This window comes from Pelmatolapia mariae, linkage group LG20 (genome assembly GCF_036321145.2).
Source record: "Pelmatolapia mariae isolate MD_Pm_ZW linkage group LG20, Pm_UMD_F_2, whole genome shotgun sequence".
Classification (NCBI taxonomy): Eukaryota; Metazoa; Chordata; class Actinopteri; order Cichliformes; family Cichlidae; genus Pelmatolapia; species Pelmatolapia mariae.
Window position 1 is genome coordinate 5,940,940 of NC_086244.1, and position 8,265 is coordinate 5,949,204.

Sequence of the window (8,265 nt, forward strand, 5' to 3'; positions counted from 1 at the left end):
GGGAGCATGTGGTGACATAGGACTGGAAACTTGCCAGGGCTGGATTCGGCATGCTAAACGGTTCTTTCCTCGTTGCCATGCAAGGGAGACCATAGCATGTGATGTGGAAGAAGTCCTGTGGCCTGACCCAGCACAGAGGCATGATGCTGAGGCAGAATAAATGGTCTGAATATGCTGTAAAAAAAAAAAAATATATATATATATATATATTTTTTTTTTTATGTATATATAACTTTTTTACTGCTGTTCTTTTTTTGTTACAGTTTTTCTCAGTTGCTTCAACACATTTCTTGAAACTATTGCCTCGTATTCTCAAAACAGTAAACACAAATCCATAACTTCTCACCCAATTTCCCAAACATCGTATTGTCAGGTCAAAATGAAGCTCTACACTCAAAACCATTCGTTCCTGCTCAAAAACCAAACTTTGCCCACAGACATCACACTCAAGGCCTCAAAAACACACACACGACAACATAGTCATACACATTGGTGCAGCAAATTTAAAACAATATTCCCCAAACTGGCTTGTTTCTTGTGGTTCTTCCACTCAAAAACCTTTTCACATGATGAACACAAAAGACGCAACCATTGTACATACAGTGGCACATTTTTATTCATGTACCATACAGTACAACACACACCAAAAACATTATTCCACCTCAGCATCTTGTCTTTGGTCTGGGACAGGCCAGTCAATCTCATCCACATCACAGGCTATATTGGCCCTGGCCAGGCAGCGGGGGTAAAATCCTCTGTGTGTATATATATATATGTATATATATATATACATATATATATATATATGTATATATATATATCTATCTATATAGATATATATATATATATAAAAACACCCATCTCGCCCCTGCGGGCGGTTTATCCTTCAAGCTTCTACCAGAGTCTTCTACCAGAGGCCTGGGAGCTTGAGGGTCCTGCGCAGTATCTTAGCTGTTCCCAGGACTGCGCTCTTCTGGACAGAGATCTCCGATGTTGTTCCCGGGATCTGCTGGAGCCACTCGCCTAGCTTGGGAGTCACCGCACCTAGTGCTCCGATTACCACGGGGACCACCGTTACCTTCACCCCCCACATCCTCTCGAGCTCTTCTCTGAGCCCTTGGTATTTCTCCAGCTTCTCGTGTTCCTTCTTCCTGATATTGCTGTCATTCGGAACCACTACATCGATCACTACAGCCGTCTTCTTCTGTTTGTCTACCACCACTATGTCCGGTTGGTTAGCCACCACCATTTTGTCCGTCTGTATCTGGAAGTCCCACAGGATCTTAGCTCGGTCATTCTCCATCACCCTTGGTGGCATCTCCCATTTTGACCTCGGGACTTCCAGGTTATACTCGGCACAGATGTTCCTGTACACTATGCCGGCCACTTGGTTATGGCGTTCCATGTATGCCTTGCCTGCTAGCATCTTGCACCCTGCTGTTATGTGCTGGATTGTCTCAGGGGCATCTTTACACAGCCTGCACCTGGGGTCTTGCCTGGTGTGATAGACCCCAGCCTCTATGGATCTTGTACTCAGAGCTTGTTCCTGTGCTGCCATGATTAGTGCCTCTGTGCTGTCTTTCAGTCCAGCTTTGTCCAGCCACTGGTAGGATTTCTGGATATCAGCCACCTCCTCTATCTGCCGGTGGTACATACCGTGCAGGGGCCTGTCCTTCCATGATGGTTCCTCGCCTTCCTCCTCTTTCTTGGGTTTCTGCTGCCTGAGGTATTCACTGAGCACGCTGTCAGTTGGGGCCATCTTCGTGATGTATTCATGGATGTTTCTTGTCTCATCCTGGACTGTGGTGCTGACACTCACCAGTCCCCGGCCTCCTTCCTTCCGCTTAGCGTACAGCCTCAGGGTGCTGGACTTGGGGTGAAACCCTCCATGCATGGTCAGGAGCTTTCTTGTCTTTATGTCAGTGGCTTCTATCTCCTCCTTTGGCCAGCCTATTACCCCAGCAGGGTACCTGATCACGGGCAGGGCGTAGGTGTTGATGGCCCGGATCTTGTTCTTACCGTTCAGCTGACTCCTCAGGACTTGCCTGACCCTCTGCAGGTACTTGGTGGTTGCAGCTTTCCTATCGGCCTCTTCATGGTTCCCATTTGCCTGCGGGATCCCCAGGTACTTGTAACTGTCCTCTATGTCTGCAATGTTGCCTTCTGGTAGTTCAATCCCCTCAGTTCTGACTACCTTCCCTCTCTTTGTTACCATCCGACTACACTTCTCCAGTCCGAATGACATCCTGATGTCATTGCTGTATAGCCTGGTAGTGTGGATCAGTGAATCGATGTCTCGTTCACTCTTGGCATACAGCTTGATGTCATCCATGTACAGGAGGTGGCTGACAACTGCTCTGTTTCGTAGTCGGTATCCGTAGCCAGTCTTGTTAATGATCAGCAGCAGTGGGGACAGAGCATCTCCTTGGTAGATCCCGCACTTGATGGTGACTTGTGCTATGGGCTTGGAGTTGGCCTCTAGTGTTGTACGCCACATCCCCATTGAGTTCCTGATGAAGGCTCTTAGGGTCCTGTTGATCTTGTACAATTCTAGGCATTCCAGTATCCAGCTGTGGGGCATTGAGTCATAGGCCTTCTTGTAATCAATCCAGGCTGTGCACAGGTTGGTCAGTCTGGTCTTGCAGTCTCGGCTGACTGTTCTGTCTACCAGTAGCTGGTGTTTTGCGCCTCTGGTATTCTTGCCAATCCCTTTCTGTGCCCCGCTCATGTTCGCCCAGGGCACCAAACAGGCTAGGACCACCACTGGTCACTCATCCAATACTGGAACGTAAGCATTTTCGTCCGTTTCAATGTGGACGCACAACTCTGTGAAAATGACTGAAAATGCAAGTGTGGACCCGGAGCGTTTTCAGAAGACAACACCGTTTTCAAATCTATCCAGGCTAGTGTGGACGTAGCCTGAGACTGAAGAAGTCACTTGGATGAGTGATGAAACGTTTCTCCCACTGAAAACACTATGTCCAGATGAACAGAATCAACTTTTGGAGACTGAAAATGGTACATTTTCTCAGTTTAAACACTTGATATGATTCCCAACCCGCCCCCCACCTTCCTTCTATCAGGAACCTAGGGGTAACCTTTGATTCTGCTCTTACCCTGGATGTCCACGTCAAATCTCTGCTTCTATCATTTAAGAAACATTTCTAAACTGAGCCCTATAGTATCTCATACTGAACTGGAGATTGTTATTCATGCATTCATTTCATCACAATTGGACTATTGTAATTCACTGTTTACATGTCTAAACAAAAACTCCCTGGAGCGTCTGCAGATTGTCCAAAATGCTGCAGCAAGGCTTCTGACAAGAACATCTAAGTACTCTCATGTGACACCGTTGCTTATACAGCTGCACTGGCTCCCCGTTGAATTCAGAGTCCATTTTAAGATACTGGTTCTGACATTTAAAGCTCTTCAAGGACAAGCACCAGCCTACATCATTGAACTTTTACAGCCCTATGTCCCTAGTAGGTCCCTGAGGTCTTGTGATCGGGGCCTACTTGTTATTCAGCATACTAGGCTGAAAACCAAGGGTGATAGAGCTTTTGCCACTGTGGCGCCAGACTGTGGAACTCTCTTCCTCAGAACTTAAGATCTGCAGACTCATTGATTACTTTTAAAAAAACAGCTAAAAACACATCTTTTTAGAATTGCATTTTGTTAACTTTGGACTGTTTTTGTTTTATACCTTGTGAAGCACTTTGTGATCTTTTATCTAGAAATGTGCTATATAAATAAAATTTTACTTACTTACTTACTTATGTGTTCTATTTAAATTTTGTGTTCATAATGTGACGAAAATATTATTTTCCCAGTAAATAAACGGCATCATTTTAGAAGTTCTGACAGAATGAATTTGAGAATATTTGACCCACACTTGGATGCTCCTTTTAGGCATTTCATCGTCATTTTCCTTGTGTTACTCGTGTTGTCAGGACATTAATATTTTCTGGACAGAAACCAGTTCCCTATGATATTCATTTCTAAATTTTCCTGTTAAAAAGTGTTTAAGTTTTTAAAGGGTTTAATGGGATGAATCTTCTAAAGAGTTAAAACACCATTGTGCGTGTTTTCTGTAGCCTCACCTTTGGGTTTAGCGGTCCGCCTCATCATGTAGAAAATCAACAAAGTTGCTAAAAAGATGCTGATGATAACGACCAGAATCAGACGCGCATAAATCAGCACATCTGCAGAAGTTTAACAGAGAAGATTTCTTTTACTCACAGTGTAAACATGTGGATCAAAGTCGGTTCATTTAGCAGTAAAGTTGTACACATACAGTATAACATGTATTTTTGGATTGAACACAGTTACTCAGACATTTATGTGACAAACTGTTTATCAAGCATGACAGAAAAACCAGAAGAAATTAGTTCAATTTCCATCCGCATTAAATTATTTAATGAAGTAGTTACTCAGAAGCACAGAAAATATTTATAGTTTCACCAAGTTTTCTGTATACCTGCTGTTGTACTTTCTGGTAAAACTTGAGCAGGTCCTCATTCTGCTTCAAACACTCAGTAACAACTACAGCTCCCACAATGCTTTCCTCTGTTTGTGTCTGTTACACTGACACTTGAGAAAAAGCTCTGAAACCAAACAGTGACTAATCACAGTCTATATCTGTCATCTACCACAGATACACAGATACAGAAGTTCATTTAGCAGTTCATATCACAAGTCCTGTGTACTGTGATCCATATAGTTAAATGTTTTCAGTTCAAGTTGACCATATTCTGCAAAAATTGACTTTAATTCTATTTTTATTTCAATGTTTTTGTACTTTAACTTATTTTAACACAATTGTTCTCTTTTACTTAGAATAGAATAGCCATTTGTTGTGATTATACATGTACATCAAAATTGTGGAAAATTGATTTTTTTTTTAGAAATTTCGAGATCGAGAGCCACCGGGACACGTCTTGGATGCAGCGGATATGCGTTATCGGCTGATGGATCGAATGGTAAAATGGAGTTGCCGACGGGACAAACGGCATTGGATTGTACGGAAAGGACAAGAAGCGCAAGAGGCAGCGAACAAGAACGATACCAAAGCGCTTTGTTGAATCGTTCAGGAACTGAGCGGTGCTCCAAGCGGCAGAGGAGTGCCAGTCAAGGGCAAGGATGGCCGCCTCTTAACAATGGCGGAGGAACAAGACCGATGATGGGTCCAACATTTCAAGGAAATCCTGAATCAACCAGCGCCTATGTCGACGATACCCGAAGACGCCTTCTGCCCCATGGATGACCTTCCAGTTAACGTTAGTCCAATTACCGTGGTGGAGACAAAAGCCGCAATTCGGTCAATGAAGGCTGGCTGGGCCCCGGGGTTGGACGAGATTTCGGTCTCGCCAGTAAAGTTCTTTGCCAACATCCGGAAAGACTACCGAACATAGCCATGCTGTGGAGACCCGCCCGGGGGTCACGGAGCCGCGGATGACCAAAACAGACGTGGAGATGGTCATTCATTGATGACCTGAAAGCGGTCGATATTTCATGGGACGAGGCTGAAGATGTGGCTGCAAACTGAGCTCACTGGTGATCCCTTGCCGCCCAATGCGCCAAGTCTAATTAAGTTAGAAATTTCAGAAAGTTTATAGTTCTTCCTCCACAACCCGGAATGTGTCACTCTTAGGTAGTTCACTGATTAATGGAAGACATGTAAATCTGCATACATAAAAAAATATATAACGTACCTGAACTTCCAGAGGAGGCTGATGAAGGTGTGGAGCTTCCTGAAGTTGAGCTTAAACTCTGTGTTGTTGGTGGTGTGGAGGCTGATGAGAGAAACACTGAAGCTGAAAAAGGTCTCAGAGTCCCGTTTGGTGTTGAAGTGGTTGAAGCAGTGAACAATGAAAGCATCAGAGTCATAATAAGACCACTTGAAGCAGTTTATATATCTGCATGTGACTGACGTGGTTATGGGCTGTTTGACAGCAGAACTGATGAAACTTGATGTTTCAGATAAATATAACATCTGTAGGTGATTTGAAAGAAAAGTAGCTGCCTTTGAGACGTGAAACTTCTGTCACACCTTCAAAGACAAACACGACTGTTAGCAGAAACTCACCTTCTGTGACAATCAGCTCAAAATCATTGTTTCCATCTGGACTCAAAATTCTGTCCAAAGAGCACCTGTACCGTCCTGAGTCAGACTGTTTCAGCTGTGTGATGCTCACATACAGAGTAAATGGGGGAAAGCCTTTGTTTTCATATTTAATGCTGTATCTGCCGTTCTGAGCTGCATCATCAGATGTTTCAACAAGAATGTTTCCATTTTCACATTTTTCCTTACAGAAGAGTTTCCTGCTTGCAGACAAATAAAAGCTGCATGCAACTGTGATGCTTCCTCTTTCCTCTGCTCTGCGGGTGAGAGTTTGTGCTTTGACCAAACCAGTGTTTCCATCCTGAAGTGCTGCTGAAAGGATGAACAATCATTAGTTACAATCTTACTATAAATTAAATGTGACAGGTGATTATTAATTTTTATTTGGCTTTGCAAACAGCAGACCTCCTCTTTTATAAACAAACAGAAAGCTGGGGAAGATTCAGAGTTTAAGATTGTGAAAAAGATACAAAAATGAATTTTGACTTTTATTTCTCTTTGATGACATCATCATCATCATCATCTGTTTCTATGTGAAATGAGCATTATAGACGTGCTACTAGTTTTGAGTTGGTCATTGCTCACTGTGCTGTTGCTCTTCAGCTCATTAAAAGAAGAATTGAAACACACAGTGTTGTTTCATCATTAATATAAGTTTGTCTTTCAAAGAAGAGTAGAGGAAAAGTATTTGATTACAGATTCAATGTGAATTAAAAAATAAAAATTGTGGAATTGAAATGTTTCCACAAACTTGTTTCTTGCAGTTTGCAAATTATTTTTAGTTTCACACCAGTTTGATTCCCATGTTTGAGTGACTCATTTCCAAACTTCACAATATGTTTAACCACAGAAACGGGTAACTGTGAGAGAGAACAAGGAAATGAAGAAGGAAGTTGCAAAACTGACCAAGGATGAACCCAAACATATACAGAACAGGAGAACAGAACTATAATACAAAAATAACCAAAAAAATGAATGAAAGAAATCCCAAAACATCCCAACAACCCAAAATGATGACAGAAGAAGCCAGTTGCAAAACAGCAGGGTGTGCACTGAGCCCTGTCCTGTACTCACTCTACACCTACACCATGGCCGCTAGCAACTCCACCATCATTTAGAAGTTTGTGGACGATACAACAGTGGTTGGTCTTTTTACCAAAGGTGATGAGACGGGTTACAGGGATGAGGTCAGCGCCCTGACACACTGATGTCTCACCCTCAACATCACAAAGACAAAAGAGATGATAGTGACTTCCGGAGGTATAGAGAAGCACACCACCATCAGCGGTGCTGCTGTGGAGAGAGTGAGCAGCTTCCGTTTCCTGCGTGTACATCTGGTGGGGGATCTCACATGGTCAGTTCACACACACAAAAAAAAAAAAAAACAGTGAAGAAGGTGCAGCAGTGCCTCTTCTTTCTCAGGAGACTAAAGAGATTTGGCATGAGCCCCCGCATCCTCAGGACCTTCGATTCCTTCCCTCCAGGACATCTACAAGAAGCGGTGCCTGAGTAAAGCGGGGAGGAGCATTAAACACTCCAGTCACCCCAGTCACGCACTGTTACTGGGGTGACTACTTCCATCAGACAGGAGGTACTGTTCCAAACCAGCAGACTGAGGGACAGCTTTTTCCATCAGGCCACCAAACTGCTGAATACTTCATAGACACCTCACTGTCACTTACTGAAACTTTGACTCTTATGCACTCCATATTGTACAGTGACAGAAATAAGAAGAGAATTTACTCACTGAGGAAGATGAAGCAGACCAAAATGTGTTTCATCTCAGAGCTCTGATGGTTCACGTCTTCTTCACTTCAAACGAGGAACTTCTTACTTCTCTTAATGATGAGGTCACGCCTTCAAACCTCAGGATCAGGACAACTTTTATGAAAAGTACATGTTAGATTATTTAAACAATGATCATGTTCAGAGATTAAAAACTAAACAAGAAACTAAACCAAGAAGAACATAATAATAATAATAAACACTCACTAATAACCACATCAAAAAAGTGTTTTTTCATCTCTGAGTGATGTACTGTTATACTTCTGCTGTGCATGCACAAAGTTTCACAACACAGCTTGTAAAGAGCTGCAAACTTCTGTATACATGTACATGTAAGAACTGTGTGTATGTGTTGA